The 24,747-nt window shown below is 40.8% G+C and overlaps 1 protein-coding gene across 1 annotated transcript in view; it reads left to right on the top strand.

Moving 5' to 3' along the window:
- Window positions 1–24,747, top strand: part of CPA6 (carboxypeptidase A6) — a 320,457-nt gene that overhangs the window by 73,018 nt on the left and 222,692 nt on the right. The gene's annotated exons all lie outside the window — the stretch shown is intronic.

Below are 24,747 nucleotides of genomic sequence, written 5' to 3'. Positions count from 1 at the left end.
GACCTTGAGCTCCGCACTGTCCTCCAAAGGAGCAAATGTGCTTCAGATCAAGAGTGCCCTGCAGCATGAGGCCTATAAGTAGATAATGCACAGGCAGTGCGATTTGAGGGCTTGCAAAAGCCCCCTCCACAGCCCACAAATGACTCTCACATCAAATCAGACTGGTCTTTCGTTGTGAGAATGTCATTCCGGTGGGTTGAGGGATTACCCTCTTTTAAAAGGCAAATGCCTAAGAGAAGGGTCCCATAGAAATGCTGAGTGCCTCAGCAATAGGGGCCTCTCTACTCAAAATTAGTGGGTCAGTGAGTCAGTTTTGATGGGCAAGGGGAGGGGTGGAAGGACAAGGTACCAGAGTGGTAAGAAATGAATTAGAAAAATTCATTTTCTTAATGAAAATAAATTGTGGGGGATTGTGGGATGAACAAAAAGGTGGTAAAGCCACCTCAGAAAGGTGCAGATCCACCAGCACAGCTTCCAGAGTCACAGTCGGGCAGCCCCTTGATTGTGAAGACAGGAGGAGAATCACAGCAGCAGTGCCAAGAGCAACCAGCCCAGCATTGGGAGAGGTCTGTGTCTGGTGGGAAAAGGTGCCAAGAGCCAGTACTGCTATAGTTGTATCTTTGTTTAGGAGATTTTTTTTAGAATTTCAACTCTTTATTTAAGATACAGGGAGTACCTGTGCAGGTTTGTTACATGAGTATATCGCGTGATGCTGAATCCCATCATGGGGTATGGATCCCATCACCCAGGTAGTGAGCATGGTACCTAATAGATATAGGTAATTTTTCAACCCATGCCCCCACTGCCTCCCTCTAGTAATCTGCAGTGTCTGTTATTCCCATGTTTATGTTCATGTGTACCCAATGTTTAGCTCCTACTTATAAGTGAGAACATGTAGTATTTGGTTTTCTGTTCCAGTGTAAATTCAGTTAGAATTATGGCCTCCAGCTCCATCCATGTTGCTGCAAAAGACATGCTTTTGGTTTTTTTCATGGCTGTGTAGTATTCCATGATGTATATGTTCCACATTTTCTTTCTTTAATCCATCATTAATGGACACCTAGCTTGATTCCATGTCTTTGCCATTGTAAATTGCATTGCGACAAACTTATGAGTACACGTGTCTTTTTGGCATAATGATCTCTTTTCCTTTAGGTATATGCCCAATAATGAAATTTCTGGGTCAAAGGATAGCTCTGTTTTCAGTTCTTCCAGAAATCTCCTAGCTGCTTTCCACAGTGACTTTACTAACTTACATTCCCACCAACAGTGTATAAATGTTCCCTTTTCTCTACAGCCTCGCCAGCATCTGTTGTTTGGGAAATTTAATTTTTCAGTAAATCCACAAAAAGAATCCATCACACAGTTTCTGTTCCTATTCAGAAGACTTTATGTAGTCATATTCCTGCTATGGATATGAAGCTGGACAAAAGTAGTTTTTCATTTGTGGTCCTTTGACAAATAACCAGCTTGCCTTATTACAGCTAAGGGGCTTTAGCATTAAAGCAATCTTGGAGTTGTAACATAACTTTGCACCCACAGCAGGCATTTTCTCTACATCATTTCTTGTAAATGCTCAGGTGGTCTCTGCTGTACAGCCTGACTCCTAAGCCTGAGCCCTGAAATCAGACTTCAGTTCAAATCCTGACTCTACCACTCACTAGCTATATGACGTTAGGCTTACTCTCTCTGTCATGTCATCACAACTGTAAAATGGAGAGAATAGTTCCAGCTATTTCACAACTGTAGACTGGAGAGAATAGTTCCAGCCTCATAGGATTGTTCTATGACGGTAACATGGTACATATAAAATGGCACAGAATATGGCATATAGTAAATGTGCAATAAATGGTGGCTATGATTGTCATCAATTCAAACAGCCTCCCTTTATTCATCTTTACCTCATAAAGTAACTCTTGCTAGAATGTTCTATAAATAACAATTGTATTAAAGCCTTCTTGAGGGAGAGGTCATTTGTTTGTGTCTTTGTTCAACACCAGGCTCCTGATGCTTTGAGTAGTGCCTGGTGCACAGCAGGCATTTAAAAAATATTTGTTAAATGAATTTTATAGAGTTAAATCTATCCCACTCTTTTGAGTACTAAAATGCTATTATATTCTGTGGATAAAAATAATAAAACAAGGCCAGGCACGGTGGCTCACACCTGTAATCCCAGCACTTTGGGAGGCCGAGGCGGGTGGATCGTGAGGTCAGGAGATCGAGACCATCTTGGCTAACACAGTGAAACCCCGTCTCTACTGAAAATACAAAAAAAAAAAAAAAAAAGCCAGCCGTGGTGGCGGGCACCTGTAGTCCCAGCTACTCAGGAGGCTGAGGCAGGAGAATGACATGAACCTGGGAGGCAGAGCTTGCAGTGAGCCGAGATCATGCCACTTGCACTCCAGCCTGGGTGACAGAATGAGACTCAGTCTCAAAAGAAAATTAATAATAGTAATAATAATAATAAAACAATTGAAAGAGATTACAAAATAAAAATCATGCAACACTGAACATTGAAATCCAAATTTAAAATCATTGTATATCATAGTATCCAATGTGAATATCCTTTATTTTGCCCCTTCAGGATGCAGTTTGAATGAATGCTGCCAAATACAGTCAGAGAAGAGAGGTGGATGTAAGAAAAACAAGATCCAAAGAATTTAGACTTAGCGTGGGATCTCTGTCTCTTTCATTGAGCAAGGAGGTTTTGTCTCCTTTTTTCTTTTCCACAGTTCATCTTTGTATATTTCTCTCTGGGCTACATTTGATTAGCTGCCCAGTGTACCAGTCCTTTCAAATCACGCCTAGCTGCATTGTTCCTTACAGTAGAATTTGCTATTGCTCCCAAGTTTCTATCGTCCATAATTTTTGAAACTCACTTGGCTACATAAAAAACTGATTTAAAAAAAAAAAAAACCTTAGTGAAATAATACCTTCCTCTGTAATGCCTACACCATCCTAGAAGCTTAAAGCTAATGAGGTAGTTAGGGCTTATTTGTTCCAGGAAGGCTCTGATTTGGCATTTCATCCATTTTAAAAGAAACACATCATTTTGTGGGACTTAGAATAAAACATCTTGATTGTGTTCCAAGCAGGACTTTAGACCGGTTTGATGCCTAGGTTAATGGCATTTCAATTATACTGTTTCCAAAATGAAATATAAATTGTTCTGGGTTTTTGCCCCTGTGTGTTCATATTGGGCCTGAGCTCTCTGAGAAACCTCCTCCCAAGTATTCTGGAAGACCCTGGGGTGCTGGAGAGATATGGTTGGATTTGACTTGACATGGGAGGGTGGTGTAAAAGGACTTGATGATGGATTGGCTGACTGAGGAGGAGAAGGAGAGGAGGACTTGTAGGTTACTGGCTTGAGGAGTGGGATAGATAGTGGTGCCTTTTAGTGAGATGAGGGGAAGAAATGGGAAGAGGAATTGATTTGGGTTGCACAGGAATATAATGGCAATCTAGAAAGTTTGTAGGCATTGGAAGAACATTTTACACAAGGAGTGGAATGAAAATATGAGTTTAAAGACAAAACTACGACATAAAATGTTCCAGTTTTATGATATTTAGACTCCTTTGGATACACTGAAAATTGCGATGTATTTTTAAATGTTAATATTTACAATATACTGAAATACTTTATTTGTTACTGCCATTAAACTGATAATGAAAAATATTATAGCCAACTTAAAAATGCATGAGAAGGCTGGGTGTGGTGGCTCACACCTACAATCCCAGTACTTTGGGAGGCTGAGGCAGGTGGATCACCTGAGGTCAGGAGTTCGAGACCAGCCTGGCCAATATGGTGAAACCCCGTCTCTACTAAAAATACAAAAATTAACCGGTTGTGGTGGTGCACACCTGTAATCCCAGCTACTCAGGAGGCTGAGGCAGGAGAATTGCTTGGACCCGGGAGACAGAGTTTGCAGTGAGCCAAGATTGCGCCACTGCACTCCAGCCTAGGCAATAGAGTGAAATCCCTTCTAAAAAACATAAAATAAAAGAAAATTTAATTTAAAATAATAAGATAAAATGCTGGTTCTCCAAAGTTACATTGGGAGTACATAAGCAAAAGTGTTTGAAGACCACTGCAAAAGAAAACCTAGGAAACATCCTGGCCTGCACAAAGCAGTTCTAATGTCACATGTTTTCTTAGCAATAGGGAAGTAAAAGCATTTTTCAGAAGGCTCCTGCTTCTGAAGCAAACTATACATTACTGTCAGATTCGAGGACAGCAAGCCCTTTAGTCAGGTAGCAGAATGGGCACACAGGTATAGACAATATAAGGCCAGAATCATACAGAAGCAGTATTTTATCTTGTTTCATGTATTTTTATAGCTTAGGTATCTCAGCCTGATTCTTAACTATGTCCATTAGCATCACAAATGAACCCTACTGAACACTGCAGCAAGGTGATCCTGCTGAACAGGAGCTTGGTGAAGAGCCACTCCTGCTGAGTGGGCTGCAGTAGGGGTGGGAGGAGTACAATGATAGAAAATAAAAGGATGGCAAAGCCTAGGATAGGGGAGGTGGTACCACAGCTGCAGACAACTTGAAGACGAGTGTGCCAGCAGATTTTAATTTCAGCAGATATTTAATGAGCCCCTAATCTGAGATAGACACCACTGTGGGGTATCAGCAAGATTGAGGTGATTGTTCTCAAGGCTGACGACATGACAGAGCATTTTTTAAAACAGCTCTGGGCTCCCTGTCAACTGTAGTAAACCAGCCAGAATAAGAACTCCAATCAGTGGATAGAAAAATACTATTTTCCATCACCAAACGAAACTGAAGATACCTCCAGATCTATCATCTTGAATTGTCTAGAGGACAAAGATGATAGAATGTATGTGAGTTTATGTGTTTGTGGCTATAGATGAATTATTAACACTCAGAATCATGACAATGATGCAGAGGAAATGTGTATACTAAAATTGGTATTGATGTTGCATTTCTGGTATCCCCTACCGGGTTTTCTTGCAACTTCCCCTTCCTTTATTTCTGCGTCCTCTGGATCACCTTCCAGCCTACAAAGCATTTCACCTAATTGGAAGAAAATGCTGGGTAAAGACACGTACTTGATGTTGATTTGTGTCTTTGTACACACCGTTGCTAGTAGGCCCAACCATTAATAAATACTATAATTTTTACTGGTTTTCTTAGTAATTGTGATAAACTGTTTTTTCTTTTATTCCCTCAGACTATCCCTATTGAGCTCCCAGGTCCTAGAAAACACTGGATATGAGGAGAGTAAGGTTTGCCTACACCAGTAATAAATGGCTTGTCAGTGATATAATCTGTAAATAGCCTTCACTTTAAGAGCAGTTTGAGATTAGCACTAACTGTGCTGCTATGGTTTGGATCTGTGCCGCCGTCCAAATCTCATGGTGAACTGTAATGCCCCGAGTGTTGGAGGCGATTGGATCATTGGGGCGGATTTTCCCCTCGGTGCTGCTCTCGTGATAGTAAGTGCTCAGGAGATCTGGTTGTTTAAAAGTGGGTGGCACCTTCCGCCTGCCGCCTCCTGCTCTGGCCAGGTAAGACCTGCCTGCTTCCGCTTCTCCTTCCTCCATGATGGAAAGTATCCTGAGGTCTCCCCAGAAGCTATTATGTTTCCTGTACAGCCTGCAGAACCGCAAACCAATTAAACCTCTTTTCTTTATAAATTACATAGTCTCGTGTATTTCTTTATAGCAGTGTGACAATGGACTAATATGTGTGCTAATAGGCATGTGTTCTACATCTTCGATGGGTAATTGGAGAGATTTTTACACCTCTCAAAGGAGTGCTATTCTATATAGATTAGTTTAACCAGAAAGTGAAAACAATAGAAATATTTTAATTTTAACTTATTGTAGTAGGAAATCACCCTAAATGTAAACACATTCTAACTGACACAAGGCTGATATTTAACCTTTTGTGACCTAGAGTGATTATAATCATCATCAGTTGTTATTTACAGGTACTGAAGTGCTGCTCTTGGCAACCTGGAAATGCTTTTGCTTACCTTTTGCTGGTGGGATGGGTTATAGAAAGACTCTGTGTGTGGCCGGGCGCCGTGGCTCAAGCCTGTAATCCCAGCACTTTGGGAGGCCGGGACAGGTGGATCATGATCTTGAGGTCAGGAGATCGAGACCATCCTAGCTAACATGGTGAAACCCCGTCTCTACTAAAAATTACAAAAAACTAGCCGGGGCGGGCGCCTGTAGTCCCAGCTACTCCGGAGGCTGAGGCAGGAGAATGGCGTAAACCCGGGGGGCGGAGCTTGCAAGTGAGCTGAGATCTGGCCACTGCACTCCAGCCTGGGCGACAGAGCAAGACTCCGTCTAAAAAAAAAAAAAAAAAAAGAAAGACTCTGTGTGTGTCTACAGGTGTGCGTGTATAATTTGATCAAATCAACCATCAAACCACTTTTAAAACTCACCTCTTACTCTCTTCAGTCCACATGGAAAAAAATATGGAAAGAAACCTCTGAAATAATAATCAGTTGCCTGGTATACTGCTCAATGATATTGCCACACTTAAGAACAAGCATACAGATAAGGGACTAGTTACAGTCTCTGGTAATAAAAGCACTCACTTAGGACTGTTGCCATGAGTAGTCAGTTTGAGATTAGCACTGGAACAAATGGTAACTCACATTATCTTTCCTGTGCAATTTTGACAATAGATCTTTGTCTGCCACGGAAGAAACACTAATTGATAACTGTACTGGATTTCTAGGATCTGTCCCAGTCCATCCTTTCATTGACCCGTGAGTGATTCTTCCTACATGCAAGCTGACTATGGATCCTGCCTTACTCAACATTCTCCCATGACTCCCTTCACCTGCAGCTGCCCCTTTCTTTAGCTACCTGCAGGCAAGCATTCACCTCTCATTCAAGCCTTAGCTCAAACTCTGCCTCTTTTAAGAAACTTCCTCCCAGGAAGATTTGGGTGTTCTTCTTTCTTTGCTGTCATGGTACTCCATATACATTTGTAATATAGTTGTGAATTTGAATGTCAGTTTCCTCTCTTCATTATGTGTTTCTTGATTGAGGCTTTCATTTTTGCATACCTAATACATAGTATAATCCTGGGGGCCCAGAAGGCATTTAAAAATGCTTTTTAATGGCTGAATATCCAGATTTTTTTATCATTAGAACTCCAGATGAACCTCTGAAATCACCATCCAACAGGTATCCTTTGTTCCTGCTAGAGCACATTTTTTGTGGGGTATGTGCTATATATCACTGAGATATATTAATTTTGAAATAAGTAACTGGAGAGCAGCTATGAAACTATGAAAAAAGAGCTGGCTCTGCATTTATAAATAATTCTAACTATCATAACTTGGAAAAGTTGCTTAACTCATTCTACTTGAAGAAACTATTTCACACTAGCAAAGCAGTAGAGAACTGCCTGTGTGTGTAACTAATGGACAACAAATAAGGAACTGTGAGGTAGAAGCTTTTATTGAGGGTGAATATATTTTGATTCTGACTATATTAACTGTTTAAGTAGGTGTAGAAAATATAGATGTTTGATTCACTGGAAGCTATCAAAGTTACTTTGATAAAGTATGTTGTATCAGTTTATTGCAACAAAAACAATCTCCTAGCCATAAAAGGAATAATTTTAAATTTCATAATTTGGAGGCAAAGCATGTTGAGCAAAGCCTTTTTAACCAGATTAATGATGTCATCTTGTGCATATACACATAAAGTCTTCTGTTCAAACAGGACACTTTTAGAAATATGTGAATATGGCTCTTTTTTAAAACCCATGTGTGTGACCAGCCCCAGCCCAAGTCAAATATTGACGAGCCTCCTGTACACAGAATAGATGTGTGGCCGTGGCTACTGCTGGCTAGACATGTTGGCATTTGAGAAGCTCGCTTCTTCCCAGCAGCCTGGAAGACTAGAAGCATCCTGTTCATCTTTCTGTCCCTGGTGCCCCACACCCCTTGAGGTCTTCCTAAGGGTGAGCAGCCCAGTCTTGGCAGCCGTTGGGGCTGGGCACACAGTAATCTCCTATTCCATGCTGTGCCACATCCATTAAAGCTAAGAAATATCTTGTATTCAGTTGAGATTAAACTGATTTCAGATTCTCATACTGAAAGAAATCAAGTGGAAAGTCAGTGGGTTAGAAATTGAATTTCAATTTCACTCCTAACTCTGAGAACCCCCTCAGATGTCACCTTACCTTGCCAATCCTTCCTTTAAATCTGCAAAATGAGAGGAAAGGAGAAGATTGGACCCAAAGTCCCCTAAGCTTTAAAATTAGCAGCTTTGAAATTTTTTTTGTCTCTAACTTTTAGTGGGGAAGTTGTAAAAAGATTTGGATGATGTTGGCATGGGGATCTTTCCAGTAGGCTGAGAGTTAGGACATCCAGGCCCTGGTTTTGGCTCTGATATTAGTTCTGTGGCACTGGCCTACTCAGCCTGTTCTTGGGGAAACTTGGAGGCTAACAGGCTAAACTGGTGATCTCTGAGGTCCTTTTCAGATCTAAGAGGCAAAGACCTAGTCAGCAAGCTGCCTGTGGCATCGTTAAACATAAAGCCTTCACCCCTAATCTGAAATGGCATTGGGCTCCATCAACCTTTTCTTGACATGCTGAACCAGTGATTTCTTTCTCAAAGGTCATCAAAGCAGCAGTGGGAGTCCACCAGCAAGTTTCAATGTTTTAAAATACCTGAGTCTGTGTAGATGCCAGATGATAAGTTTTTTGGTTGCAGGTAATTAAAGAAACATTTATTGAACATCTGTGGGCCAGGTTCTACCCAACACTGAAGACAGTAATAACCACATGCCTATGTGATTTAAGGAGTCCTAAAGAAAAGGGAATGCAGATATGTAAACCTTGTGCATAGCAGGTTTTTCCCCAGGCTTGCCATTCTGGACATAGCGATAACAAATATTTCTCAGGCCTAAGGCCCAACCGGTGAAATGCTTAGGGGGCACTCAAGAATGATCGAGAATGTCAACCATTCTTGTCAACCCATAGATTCCCCCATCCTGTCACCTGGTTTTGGCCCTTCCCTTTCCACCAGTGCCCCAGAGAAGAGAGCTGCTCTTCCCTTTCCCCCAGTGCCCCAAAGAAGAGGCTCAGGGCCATTGTGTCATGAGCCTGTATCACGGTCACACCACCAACTAGCCCCTGTTCCCATGAGTGCTGCACGGAGACCCTGATCTCCAGGCACCTTGCCTGGAGATTTTCTGAGAATCCTTCCAAGACCTACCTGTCACTGGGCTGCTATTCCACATGCTTCCACCTTCCCATTCCCATTAGCAAAGAGGAGCCAAGGGGGATTTTCTGTTTGGGTTCCAGGACTATAAGTTCCCAGACCATGTCTCCCTCCTGCCCAGCTTTACTGGCTGCTACCAGAGCCCTCCACTGGTAAGAGTGCCCCTCCAACCCTCTCTCAGTGAATCCTTGACCCTGAGATCTCCTTGGACCTGTTTTCCCAAAAGGAATGGGTAGCACTGTACACTGGAGAGCTTGCTGCAAGTCTTCTGCCCACTTCTGTGATTCTATTTACCAGGCAAGGCCTCAGGTTACCATCAATAGTGCATCCTCTACGTAAGTTCCCACAGGGGGGAAGAGTAGTAAAATAGATGTAGAAGTAGCACCAAGGAGGAAGAGAAAGGGGTCATCACCTGTGTCTCAGCAAGGAGGAGAACTCTTGAAGAGGTCATGTCTCTGCTCAGTTCTTCCCTTTCCGCCAGTGCCCCAGAGAAGTCAGTGGAGTCTGCCATCCTACCAGAAGGAACAGTGGAGCATGTTCATAAAACTCTAAATAGTTCCGTAGTTCTGAAATGCAAATGATAAGCCTGGAATAGCAAGAGATGAGCCTATAGAGATGGAAGAGAGGCATGGACTCTAAGAGGACATGTATATTTTATTAACTACCTATTGAAGGTTTAACATTTGTCAGGAACTGCACTAAACCTTCACCTTTAATTCATCGAATCTGCACCACAACCCAGTGTGACAGGCCCATTTTACTGATGAGGAAACTAGAGACTAGAGAGGTTAAGTAGCTTGTCAGTGGAAGAACTAGAACTTATTATGCCCAGAGCTTTTGGATTCCAAAGCTCATGCTCAAACTTTATTGCCTGCATGCTTGAGAATCATTTACATAGCAAACAAATCATTGCTGTCCCACTGGAAGGTCTAGGACAAAGGAAACGGTACAATTAAAGCAAAACCATAAAAAGAAAAATGCCATACATGAGGGAGTCTAGAAAGAAGCAAGAAGACGAGGAAAATTGACATAAAGTTGGACTTTATTCTTTAGCCATGATTAACTTGAAGAGGTTTCCTACTTATTTTTAAAGAATTTTCAAAATAGTTATGCCCAAACAGTACGTTTCATCTTTTGTACCCCAGAACTTAAAAAAAAGTAACCGAATCCATGGTACTTACCCATTATAAATTTTGAAAGCTCTTTACTGGTTGTCAGTTTTTATTTCATCTCTGTTTTATATTTGCCTTGAGTTTTAGAGCTGTTTTTCTCTAAGTTAGTTAATGCAGCACATATATTTAGTTTTTATTTTTCAAGTCCTGAGTAGAGAACTCTTCATAGAAAGAGCATGTAGCATGTTGTCAGTCCTTGTACTTGGAGATACTTACACTGACCATTTCCTGAGAGATGTGCTCCTATGCCATTTTCCCATTCTGTTGGTGTCATACTAGTCACTTTCAGCACTGGAAATTGAGGTTAGCAAATGGGAAATTACCACTTCATGAAGAAACTCGGTCATGCAAGGTCCTAAATATCATTGTTGCATATAGATGTACCTGGTAAGGAACTCAGAAGACAAACGTAATGGAACAAAAGTTTAGCAGACTTTTAATGTGAATGCTTTTTGGATGTTGTTGGTGTTTTGTTTTTCCTGTGAAGAAATAGAAATCTTGTAGAACAAAGCTACAAAATAGGCATTGATAGTCTACTTGGCCTTTAAAAGTGAAAACTTTGCCAATTTTTTTTTTCAGAAGCATAAGCAGTTTTAACTTCAGAAGTAAGAAGAAAAGTCACCTGGGATTTTCTGGGTTACTGTAACCATTGCTTTCTGCCTCGCCCTTTCCTAGGTAGTACCTAGGTAATTTTAATCTCTTTTGGTTTAGTATATAAGTAAACTGTCTGAGTATAAGCTTCCTTTTCTATTGCTTAATACATTAAACTTGCCTTGTAAATAACATGATACATGATTGCCCCAGTACAACCAGAGTAACAGTTTTTCCTAGTATCACAGCTAGTATCACAGGTTAATTCCTGGGTGAGACAGACCCATGCCCTTTGTGCCATGCTCTGCCCTCCTCCACTTCAACCCCATCCTACTCAAAGTGTACCCTTTCCATTGACTGTTTTGGAAATTTGAGGCCCTGAAACCCACACCCAAACAACTTCAAACCCACTTCTAGAGCCCACACGAGCCTTGCAGTCTTAGGTCCAAATGGTTAAAAGAAAAAAAGTCGGCCGGGCGTGATGGCTCACACCTGTAATCCCAGCACTTTGGGAGCCTGAGGTGGGTCGATCACGAGGCCAGGAGATCGAGACCATCCTGGCTAACACAGTGAAACCCCATCTCTACTAAAAATACAAAAAAAATTAGCCGGGCGTGGTGGTGGGCACCTGTAGTCCCAGCTACTCAGGAGACTGAGGCAGGAGAATGGCATGAACCTGGGAGGTAGAGCTTGCAGTGAGCCGAGATCACACCACTGCACCCCAGCCTGGGCATCAGAGTGAGACTCTGTCTCAAAAAAAAAAAAAGAAAAGAAAAAAAAGGCAGGGCGCAGGAGATTTGAGGAGCTGTTTCTGGAGCTTGGATATATAAAGTGTATAAGCCAGGTGTGGGGGAAGGCAGCAGGTGGGCAGTGGGCTAGAGGCCAACCCTCTCTCTGTGTTGCTACATTTGGGCACAATACCCCATGGAATCCAAAAATTCTAAATTTGAACCTGGACTCCCAGGCTGTTAGGAAAGTATACCTGTCAAAAGAATAGAACATTTTGTCATCTTATTGCCTGATTTGTAACTTTTATAATATTTACACATTTGGCATGAAAGTCTCCAATTACACTCTTGATCCAGCTCCTACAAATGCTAGGGGTAGGTCTGGGTGATCCCTGACCCTGAACCATCGAATCAAAGTCTATCACCTTGTAAGGTGGAGTTTAAGAACGGCAGTCTTAGTTTCTGCTGGTCGCTTGAATGGAAAATGTCTAAACTTAGGAACTGAGTCCCATCATTTGTGAGACCACCACAATGAATGAATGTCTGTAAACTTTAAGATGATAACTTGAAAACTTTAAAATGAGAACCTTCATTTCTGTTCTGTCCAAGACTTAGTTGCTCAACTTTTCCTTAAATTCTCTAAGATGCCCCTGTATCCTTCCTGTAAAGGCCCTCTCCTGCTTCACTATCTTGGAAGGGGTTTCCATTACTTACATCCTGTAACCTATGTTTCCATCTAGTTAGCAAGAATTAAGGAATTCATTGTCTAGTAGCCCAAAACATTATGCTGGAGGCTTTCAATGTTGTTCATAAAATTTGTGCTTGCCTATTCACAATAGCCAAGATGTGGAATCAACCCAAATGCCCGTCAATGATAGACTGGACAAAGAAAATATGGTACATATACACCATGGAATCCTATGCAGTCATAAAAAAGGAATGAGATCATGTCCTTTGCAGGAACGTTGATGGAGCTGGAAGCCATTATCCTCAGCCAACTAACACAGGAACAGAAAAACAAACACCTCATGTTCTCACTTATAAGTGGGAGCTGAACAATGAGAACACATGGACACAAGGAAGGGAACAACACACACTGGGGCCTCTTGGGGAGTGGGGTGGGGGGAATGAGAGTATTAGGAAAAATAGCTAATGCATGTTGGGCTTAATGCCTAAGTGATGGGTTGATAGGTGCAGCAAACCACCATGGCACGTGTTTAACTATGTAACAAACCTGCACATCCTGCACATGTACCCCAGAACTTAAAAAAAAGTAACCGAATCCATGGTACTTACCCATTATAAATTTTGAAAGCTCTTTACTGGTTGTCAGTTTTTATTTCATCTCTGTTTTATATTTGCCTTGAGTTTTAGAGCTGTTTTTCTCTAAGTTAGTTAATGCAGCACATATATTTAGTTTTTATTTTTCAAGTCCTGAGTAGAGAACTCTTCATAGAAAGAGCATGTAGCAGGTAGGGAATTGCCATGACGTCTTCTGGAGAGTTGTCAGGGAATGGGCTCTGTCACCAACAGTGGCCCACGGCCTCACTTGCCTGTTTCTTAGAGAAGAGACTTTGACTGCACCAGTTCTTCTTTTTCCTCTCATCTGCCTTCTCCTGCTTCCTCTCACCTCAGTGTGATTCAGCTCTAATTGAGGTTGTTAAGAAACTGCTGTGTTCAGAGAGTTAGTGGTGGAGAGAAGAGATCTGCCTCCGTATTCCTGACATCAAATAACTTTCCAAGGTGCTCCTGCAGCACATTGTGTCCCTTTGAGACATACGTTAAAACAACACAAAAATAAAGTGCTTTATCCTAAAGACCAAATAAGCAATAAATCATTCATCTCAGGAGTAGTATTCCCTACTTTAGAATATATATGTAGTCTGAGATCTCATTTTCTAGAATAACATCACTGTTTATGACCTTGTTCCACAAAACTGGAAGAACAGGGCTGGTACTCAAGATGGAGACAGAATTGGGGTGGACTGTCCTGGGAGACTGTAGGTTTCTTGTCACCTGGTGCATTCTTTGTAAATTAACTTCTTCCTCGAAGAAGAAATAGAAACCTTCAGGAGATAACACTCTCACATGCTACTCTCTCTAACTCTAAAACTTATATCCAGTGCCATCCATCCTGAATGCTTTCCTTCTTTCCCCTGATTTCAACGACCTGCCTCCCCCAGAACTTGCACCAAAATCATGGTCTTAGGAGGGGGTGGTGGTGAATGGATGAAGGAAACTTCAAGATGGTGTTGCTGGACTGAAGGAGTAGACTTTCAAAAAGCTTAGGTGTATCCATGCAATGGAATATGACTCAGCCTTAAAAAGGAAGGAAATTCTTACACACGCTGCAACATGGATGAACCATAAAGACATTATGCTACGTGAAGTAAACTAGACACAGAAAAACAAAGATTGTATGATTCCACTTATATGAGGTACCCAGAGTAGTCAAGTTCACAGAGACAGACAGTAGAATAGTGGTTGCCAGGGCCTGGGAGGAAGGGGAATGAGGAGTTACTGTTTATTCTCTCTATCCCTGCTTGCTCTGTTTAAGATTTCCCATTTCTCAAAAAGTTCTAGAACATATGCTGTGGAACTGACTTGACTCTTCTAGCTTTTACCCCCAATTCTCTTGCACTATAATAGAGCAGTCTCTGGGTTGAGATGGCTTTATAGTGACCCACAGTTTGCATGGGATCCAAAGGACTCATTGGATACTTGAGCTTTGAGGGAACCTGCTGAGGGGCCAGCCCTGAAGACAGGCTGCAGAAACTGCGGGGGCAAGATGCTTCCTGCTGCCTGAGAAGGCTAGCCTTCCTGAAGTTCCTTTGTTCCACTCAGATCACATGGCGGCTTCCTCGATCCCTTGGATTAAAGCCACAGTCCTTGCAACAGCCTTCCAGGCCTGCCTCCCTCCTCCCCCTGCACCACTCTCCCACCCTACTCCACTCCATTCCAGCCACAATGGCCACCTCCTCAGTCACCAGCTGTGTTCCCATATCTTGGCCTCTGCATTTGCTCTTCTCCCTGCCTGAAACATTCCTCTCCCAGAGGTCCATGTGGCTTTCCTCTGATACCTTCTTAATTACACTTTCCTCGACCACCATATTTAAAATTAGAAGACCCCCACCTGGCACTCTGTGTTCTCCTCCCCTGCTTTGTTCTTCACCATCTTTCACTCTGTATATTTTACTTATTATGTGTGAGCGTTTCCTTAGAACAATATGTGGTGTGTGTTACACATTCAATAAATACTTGAATAAATGACTAAATGGGTGAACTAGTACTTTGCTTTCCAGAAAGGCCAGAAATAATATAGTTACACAAAAAGCTCTGTCCCTTTAGAATGAAATTATAAATGGAAGCCATATAGGTCAGCAGTAATCCCAGAATTCTGTGACAACCAGGGGATGTTAATCCAGATTACTGGCAATAGTCCTAAGGCCAAAGTCACTATACTTTCAAGTGAACTATAACAAAATAAACCTGTCCTTTCCAGAAAATTCACATCTTTTGGGGAACCAACGGAATTAATCACCACAAACAACTGTAACTACTCAGTCTGTAACTACTCAGCGATATGAATACCAAAGGCTGCTTGGCATTTTCCTTAGCAAACAGGATTAGGAGAAGGTGGAAAGCACTCTTACAATTCATTAAAACTGTAATACAGGCCAGGCATGGATGTTCATGCCTATAATCCTTCCTAGCCTTGTGGGAGCCTGAGGCAGGCACATCACTTGAGCCCAGGAGTTCAAGACCAGCCTGGGCAATACAGTGAAACCTCATCTCTACAAAAAATACAAAAATGATCCAGGCATGGTGCCATGTGCCTGCAGTCCCAGCTATTCAGAAGCCTGAGGTGGGAGGATCACTTGAGCCTGGGAGGTCAAGGCTGCAGTGAGCCAAGATTGAGCCACTGTGCTCCAGCCTGGGTGACAGAGTGAGACTCTCTCAAAAAAAAAAAAAAAAAAAAAAAAAACTGTAATAATTAACTTTTACCATGTGCCAAATACTACATTGGTGGATAAGGTCATTTAATTCTCACTATTTTACTAGCAGATATAATAATCTCCAGAGAAACCTGGGGCACAAAAAAATCTGCCCAAATTTATGCTGCCATAAGTGAATCAGACTTAGGTTTTCTGAATCCAAAATCTAAAGTCTTTCCGTTATGCTACACTGCCTGCCTCCCTTACATAATAAAATCCGACCACTTGGGAGTTGCTTTTGCTGATTCTGAACTAGATTTGAAATTACCATGCCTCTATAACTGCTTTCTACCTAGATTATTAAAACACTGACTGCAGCAATGAAACTTTTATACAGTAGAGGAAAATAATATTTTAAAGGTTGCTATCTTATCCAATTCATTTTTTGAAAATCATTTTGCCTTATCACTGGGTAAGATCTCTAAGCAATAAAAGAAATGCAATGAAGGGAATAGGTAACGTTTTATAAAATGTGCTTTGCATCTTGATAACGTGATTTATTTATTACTTATGATAAATGTGAAAATATATTGCATTGGTGGAATTCATGAATAGGACAGTTTGGGGAATGCAAAGTTTCGCTTCTAGCATTCAGCTGATTGACTACCTTGTTGAAATGTAGAGTAGGACCTCAGGGCAGTTTTGCAAATGTAATTAGGTTTGTGGTTTATTAAAGCATAGCCTTTCTCCAACATATAATATATTTTCAATAATAATCCAAGCAGCAGGAGACTCCAAAAGAGATTGGAAAGAAAGTGATAATATTTTATTAGTGTGCATCAGAGGAGAAAGACTTATCTATCTTAGAGCAGCCAATGTTATAACTTAATCCCATTTTTTTCCAAGATAGATTATATCCAAAATGACTCTAGCTAATTTTAACTCAAATAAGTAGGTTGGTAAATTCCTTTCCCACTTTACATGTAGTGCTGAGTTGTGCATATATAGCATTGCTTTGTCTCTTAATTAGCAATTTCTGTAGTATGCATGATGACTGGCAGCCATGATTTAATCAAGTGAATCTCAGCATCCCCTGATGACTGGTATAATCTGAATTTGAACTCTATTAAGTATCTGCTTCCATCTGAAAAGGAGAATCCAGGCCCTTTATAGAGCAAAAAGAAGCCTGTCTATCTGGAGCATAAAGAGAGCAGTGGGAGGGGAACAAGAAACGCTTGGAGAGGAAGGCAGGGGCAGCCAGCATAGGGCTTGCAGCCCACGCTAAGAATTTGAGAAGAGTTTTATCTTTCATGAATGGCAATATACTGAAGAAATTTAATCCAAAGGGATAGGATGCCATTTGTAGATTTAAAAATACAATTTTCCTGCTTGTGGAGAGCAGATTGAAAGGGGCAAGATGATATCAGAGAGACCAGTTAGGAGGCTGCTGTGTAGTCCAGACAAGAGAGAATGGGAGAGGAGCAGCAGAGGGGGAGAGGAGGAAAAAAGACTCAAGTTCTGTGTGACAAGCAGAATGTCCTAGATTTGGTGATGGATGAGATGTTGGGTTGAAAGAGAAGGAACTTTCAAAGACAGGACCTCACTTTCTGGCTTAGGGATCTGGATTTTTAGTAACAAAATGGAAAAGTGGGTTTTAAGGGAAGATTAACTTCATTGCTGGCCATTCTGTTTGAGATGTCTGGGAGACATCAGGAAGAAATGAGCAGTTAGACATACACTTGAATATGTGAGCGGGAACTAGGAAGAGAGGTTTGATGCAGAGATAAATGATGGGGCGTTATCAACATAAAGAGTGTTGAAGTAATGAGATTCGATTGAGACTCCCTAGGGAGAGAGTCGTGGAGTGAAAAGAGAATGAGGCCCTGAGAAATGACGTTCAGAGGTGGGTACAGGGGAGGATCCACAGGGAAGCTGATTTTGTAAATTACATCTGTGCAGCTATTCATTTAACAAATGTATGTGACATACCTTATTATGTACCACTGAAGGTTCTGGGCACACCAAGGTGCATGAGAACTAACCACTGACCTAAGAAAGTTTGTGCTGCAGCCAGGGAGACAGTCATAAAAAGAAAGCATTACAATCAGTACAATACATGTTGCAGCACTTATGATACACAAAGCAGTGGCAAACCTCAGATGGAGTTAGATAGGAAGAAAGATCAAGAAGCCTTTTAAAAAATTCTGTTAGGTGGGTGTTACAAGATGAATAGGAATTCTTCAGACCAGTATGGTGGGGAAGAGTATTTGCTGTAGAGGGAACAACAAAGACAAGAAAGACTGAATCAGCACACCACTCTCAGGAAGTGAAAAGCACGCCAATGTGGCTGAAAAACCAGCATGTGGGATGGGTGAGGAAGGCAGGAGAGGAGGTTGGTAACAGGATCTTCAGAACCTAGAGTCGTGGCTGGCAGGAGGCGGGAACTCAGGAAATATTTATTTAGTCAATACATGATCAAATGTGCATCTCACAAAGCCTGTCCTGGTGGCCGCAGGGAGAATACACTGGCACAAGGAGAAAGTAGAGTAGGGAGTCCACTTGGCAGATCCTGCAGAACCAGTGGAGTCATTAGAGCTTGCGTGGAGGGAGGACAAAAAGACAGGAGAAAGAGAAGACAAGGTATTGGAAGAGCATTCCGCTATCCTGAGTATCAGTATTCTACCTACCAAAAGTAGTTTAGTACCTTCTAGGTTTAAAGAAACTTTGATTCAACAGACATTTGCTGAAAGCCTATCAGGAAGCAAGAGATGGGCTGGTTGCTGGAGATACCAGTGAACACAACATGTCAGGTGTGGAGAGAGCCTACCCTTAGCAAGGAAGATGGGTTGAACAATTTATCGTTGCTATTGACTTACAAAACCTCTCCTTCTGATACTTCTCATCTTTTAGAGAAAGTAAAGGATGTTTTTTAAACTGCTAGGTTTATAACGCAGATATTTGTTGGTTTGTGTGTTTACTCCTTTGTCCTTGTTAAGAATTATATAGTTACGTTTTCTTTATTCTCCAGCAACATGGGATTATTTTCCAGAGATATGCAATAGTTGATTCCTATTCACAATCACAAGTCTGTTGTAATCACGAAGGACTTCCTATCAAGTATTTTTAAAGTTACCTTTTTAATATTTTTACCACTATTTTTCTGGTTGAAAATAGAAGAAGAAGAAAGAATTTGTAATCAAATATTTCCCAGTTTGTATCTTCCTCGCCCTAGTTGAGATTTGCAACCATACTCTTCTGAGCCATTGCTCCGGTTCCTGCCAGTCCTGAATCCGCAGATACCATGTGTTTAAGCAAAATAAATTGAGAGATTAAGGGTAGGGATATGGGAGGTAAAAATAAAACAGAGGATCATATTCTTCATTTTTTGGTTTTATACTTCAGAAAAAATGGCATCGTACTACCTCAGCTCCCTTAGGTGAATCAGGCTTTGATGCCAAATTACTTGGAAATACTTTGCCTAGATCCAAAGGCCTAGCCCCAGTGACACATCCATTTGGCTCCAGCACTCTGTTCTTCTAGACCACTAAGAAACTCCACCAAAGTCACAAATACCATCCTTAAAATTCCATGGGTTGTAGGCCCATACAGCTCCTCATTTTCATATAGCATATGACTTCTTTACAAGAAGCCTTCATTTCTATTCTCATTGAATCCTTCCAAGGCTCTCTTACAGAGGTGAGTTTACACTCTTTTATAGATAACCAGACATTGGGGGAGGTTAAAGACTGAGCCAGCCTTTAACCCCACATTGATGACATGAACTTGAGAACTCTTTCCACCTCAATGTGGTCATAAGGTCAGACTCACAACCTGACATCACATGGGGATATCACATCACCAAGAGTCCTCTGAGTTCTTTGTCATGATCTGTGCTCCATGAGCCTTAAATCAGAAGTGACCAAGGTCTGGAGCTGACCAGTCATTGCTATGCTCATCCATGTTTCCTGCCCTGTAACATTTGTGGGAATAGTTGAAGAGAGTAGAATGGGATACTGGAAAAAGAAATGTCTCAAACAGAAACTACTTTAAATCAACAGTGTTTACAATTATGGGTTTCATGGGAAAGTAGAATGGTTTCTGAACTCAGGGATGTGAGAAAGTCAGTTGTGACTTTAGTTGATGAGATTAAATGACCCAGGCCAGGAGAGGACACCCAGCCAGCCCTTTCTTCTCCAGAATTCTTTTCTCACACAACTCTGTTTAGAGTCTGGGCAAAGGAGGCAAAAACAAAAACAAAGCAAAAGAAAAACCCCAACTTCTCCAATTGCCTGCCCTTCTTTGCTTCTCTGCTTCCACAGAGACTGGAAGAAGATTACAACACACACCAAAACTCATAAACCCATAAGCCTCATGGTGATAGCAACACCAAGTATTTTATGTCGAGGTAGGGAGATGGGTAAGATGTAACCTTGGGAAAAACAGAGCCAGAGATGAATGAAGGGAAAAATTCTATACAAAGACATTTTCTTTTTAAAATCCTTTCAGATACTGTCTTCCACCTTTCGCCTCCTCAGTGTTGTGTCTCTCTGCCTTCCAATTTACACAGTGGTGGTAGTTTTAAAATCAGGGATTGCAGAGATTGAACATTCCTTTTTAATGATGCCCTTAGAGTCACACAGGGGCCTCTTGGCTATTTCCAGCTGAGCTCACCCCCCCTCTTTTCCTGGAACTTCTGAAAGGGCCCCAGAATCAGCCTATGTGATCTGCTGTAGCATTAGATTGAGAGGAGGGTTTGCTTTTTCCATAGATCCTGATTAATGCAGGACAAAAGAATTCCACCAGAATAAAATGTTATTTTTTAGCAGTTTTGAGTAAGGACTTAAAATGGTTTTCATGACAAACCACATTAGAGGTTTAGAATTAATCTCAAGAAGGACATAGTTCCTCATCTCTTTCCATCAAAATCCTTTTCTCCTGATTCCTAAGTTTTGTACGTCACAGTAGGCATTCTCTCTCCCCAGCTCATTAGAGCACATGACATCAGACGCTGTGCTAATGGTAGCTGGATCTCTGTTATGAGATTTTACTGCTATTCTATTTATAAAATGACAGCCAAAAGACTTGCATATGCTTTTTTTCCCAGTATATAAATTTATAAAGTGGAAACATGTTAGTACTGTCTTTTTATTAGAATGATCAAAGTGTATCAATAAGAATTGTATCAAGGATTCAATAAGAATCCCTGTTATAACAAAGAAACCCCAGGTGCATTCAAGGACTGCCTGGTTGAAACACTCCAGACCATTTTACATGTTTGAGAGATTAAATAATTATCTTTCATTGTGTAACCCTGTAAAATTCAAAGAATGCTTGTATGCTAAATAACTTTATTCTACTGATTATACTGTAATGAAGGGGCAGCATTATCTGTGTCTTACAGAAAGAGTACAAAAATTAAATCATTTGCCTCAAGTTTCACAGCGAGCAATAGAAAGCTAGTACTAAATCCAAAGAGCAGAAACAGAAAATTAGACAAATCTGGCCACCTATCAAGCCCTTGAGGCCTGGGGCAGTGTAGAAAAAGAAGAGACCAGTTTAAGTATGTTAGAATGATTTCACGATGCCTGCAGAACCACGTTTTCAGCCTCACTTGGAGAAGGACATTGTCACAGAGATTTTGCAGATTGGCACTATCCTGTACGAAACTCTCTTCATCAGTTGCCCTAAATTCTGCTCCAACTCATGTCATGTTATAAAAGGAAGAGGCGTGTGGTGTGAGGCAGAAGAGAAACCAGTATAGGGGCCAAGGTTTCTGATGTTTGCCATCAGGCAATTCCATGCTGCATAATACAAATAAAGCCATTTCTACTAAAAAATCTCTCACTGTTCTAGACTTCCAGAATCTCAGAGCATTTAAATCAGTGTTTCAGTATTTGGTACTTAAAATTAAAAAGTCCTACAACACATAAATTTTATTCACCAAATGAGAAAAATTACCTAGTAAGAAAGCCCTAAAAAATGCAGCCTGAAGGAAAGCAAACACCTTCATATAATCACAAAGCCATTAAGTTTCATGTAAATTCCTCATGGGGAGACAAGGAAAAGAAACATATTAGTTTTTACCTTTGAACATAGCTTACAACAATTCTTTGATTCTTTGGTTTCTCAGTGGTTAATTTTAGACTGCTACTATTAACATCCCCTCACTGATTATTCCTAAACTTCTGAGCTGCTGTTAAAGGCCAAAAATCTGCAGCCTCAGAATATTCTTCCAGAAGGCTTTGGCTTGTAGGAGCCTGACAAGATTATTCCCTACTCCCACTCCTGCAGTCCCTGTACATTAAAACCTACCAAGTGGTCCCCCGCAAGTAAACCATCAATCCTCTGTGCAATCTGTGAAAGAAAATCAGACAATAGTATAGTGCATGTGGGATCAGGTCTTGATTTTTATATACGAACATCGTAGACAGTCTCCCGTCCCTCTTTCCTCATCGTGAAGCTGCCATGAATTTTTAAGGTGTATCCCTCCACTACCACCACCTCCCCAGCTACAATGCAGAAGTGAGCCTCAACAGACATGAATCAGCCAGCACATGGCATTTCTCTGGCACCGTGATTGATTCAAGGATGTCCATGGCACCTTATTTGGTCCAAGTAGAGTGACGTTCAAGGCTTTTGCTTTTAGTAATTGGAATAGTACTTCCCACTCCTTGACAGTGGGGTGTATGGATGTGAGGCCTAGAACTGCTGCAGCCCTTTTGTGACAATAAGGGAAGCCTGCTTAAATGAACAGATGAACATAGAGCTGAGAGAATTGCAGAGAAATGAGCTGGAGTCCTGATGAAACCCCACTGACTTACTGCTGGCCCTTTCATCTATATACAAATAATTTTCAATTGTAATTTCATCCAATTTGAGGTGGTTTTCTGTTAATTTGGAACCAAAAGCATGCTGGTTGATATGATTACACAATCATATTTCTTAACCACTGAAGAACTTGTTCCAGAATTGGTTACATTGATACAGCCAGCAGTGCCACCACCCAAAAAGAAAAGTAAGTTCAATCTTTCCTCCAGGAAAGGGTCTCAAAGGCCTAAACCACATACAGCCCCCATATAAATTTAATAGAGGAAATAATAAAGGAAAAAGGAAGGACAGATTCAGGTTTTGGAGACTTTCCATGTGAAAATGACAGTCTGACTTCCTCAGTCTCAGCCTCACTCTTTAGACTTTACTTATTCTTTGTCCTCATTTCCCTTCAACTGGTGGTGTTACTTCTCCATAGGCTGCTTGCAGTGTTGTCACTTTGCCACATTCCCTTTCCTTTTCCTTAAGTCTTCATTCACAGCATCCACCACCATTCAAGGAGCATATTTTTGGTCAGACTGAGCTTAAATTTCAAGATTGCTTTTGTTTCCTAGAAATTTCCAGATTCAAAAGAACAAGTCACAGGCAGTCATAGCTATACAGTTCTCATGCCAACCATGGCTTATAAACATAATGAACAATTTGGTACAAACTACTGACCATCCTTCTAAAACACTGAGTGACCCTTCACAAAATTCAACCTTAGTTCTCAATGCTTTTATGTATATATAAATAATCATTGCCTTAGTTTACTATTTCGTCAAATCCTTAAAAGTAGAAAGAATCAAATATACTGCCAAAAAAATGTAGCCAACTGTTAAATATCATAAGAGGACCAAATGAGATAATACATGGAAAGTCTTTAGAAAAAGCTTAAAAATAGTAAGAATGAAAATAACTATTGGGCATCATTGTAATTTATTACTGTTGGATATCCTATTGTTAGGATTAAAGTAAAAACATCAAACATTACAATGAGACAAGTTCCCTGCAGACTCTTTAGTTAGGTCAGTTGTCACTAATAAGCCTAATTATTCTTTATTTAAAAAAAAAAAAAAAAAACAGATAATTCCAGATTCACGTTGCATGCAGATGTTTCCAATATCATTTGAAATAAATTCTAGACACTTTTGTCAACATGCCAAGGATTTTTAAGCAGAGAAAATGTAGGAATTTAGAAAGATTAAGGTTTTGTGCAGTTATCTTCATCTTTGCATGAAAAAAACTCCAATGTCTTACACTGCTCTTTTGCATTCTGTGTGAAATGTGCATCCATCAAGAGGTAAAAAACAATCACCTCCAAAGAGGTAAAGATCATTCACATATTGCAATATGTGTGTGTTTACCATTAAAAAAATAGCCCTCCCCAAACCAAACTAAAATCATCAAAAAAGAAAATCCCCAAGCTGAGGAACACATTTGGCAAGAACATAAACAGAGCCTGGTTTGTTTTCCCAGTTTCATTGATGATACTCCCCAGTTCTGTTCTAACAAGTCATTTCAGCCAACTCTTATTTTTGGTTAACAAATAAAAGGCTAGTTCGGAAATCTGGCTCACAGCTTCCAATGGAGCTTTTCTACAGCTTTCTGTAGCTGCTTTATCCCTTTAACACACCAAAAGAAAAAACAAAATCCTGCATGAAGTTTCAAATAAAAATTTTTAAAATCTCTGGTAGAGTTAAAGCCTCACAGAAATTAGTACTCCCATTTTTCTCACCGATGTAGCAGACCCTGGATTGGCTTACTCAGAGTCTATTCCAACCTCTTCCTTCTGGGCCTTTCTTGCCTGCAGAGGCTACTGTAACCCAAGCTCCCTTGCAGTGAGGGTTCCAGATGTGACTTATGTTTCATTTGCTCAAGACTTGAATTTGGAGCTAAGTCTGGAGCTGGCAATGTGATACCAGCACAGCCTTCTGTGTTAGGCCTAAAGGCTTAGCAATGCCGTTATCTACCCCCTCTCTCTCATTCCTCAAAGGATTTCGACTGAAAATATAAATCCTAATTTTATACACGGAATGAAGGAATAACTAAGAAAAGAGAAGCCCTAGCAAAACAAACAAACAAACAAACAAAAACCCTATTCTAATCTAGGAAATTTGAATTTCTGATCTTTCATCTATTCTCTAAACAGTCTCTGCAGTACATAGGCAGAGTATAAAAGTGAAATGAGTATCATGGCTTTAAATACTAATTATATGTTGATGACTCCTCAATTTATATCTCCAGCCCTAACTTCCACCTAAACCCCCTGTAGGGTCCAAAGGAA

Source organism: Colobus angolensis, unplaced genomic scaffold, assembly GCF_000951035.1.
Source record: "Colobus angolensis palliatus isolate OR3802 unplaced genomic scaffold, Cang.pa_1.0 Scaffold194, whole genome shotgun sequence".
NCBI lineage: Eukaryota > Metazoa > Chordata > Mammalia > Primates > Cercopithecidae > Colobus > Colobus angolensis.
The sequence above is the reverse complement of the archived record's forward strand: the minus strand, read 5'-3'. Positions and strand labels throughout refer to the sequence as shown.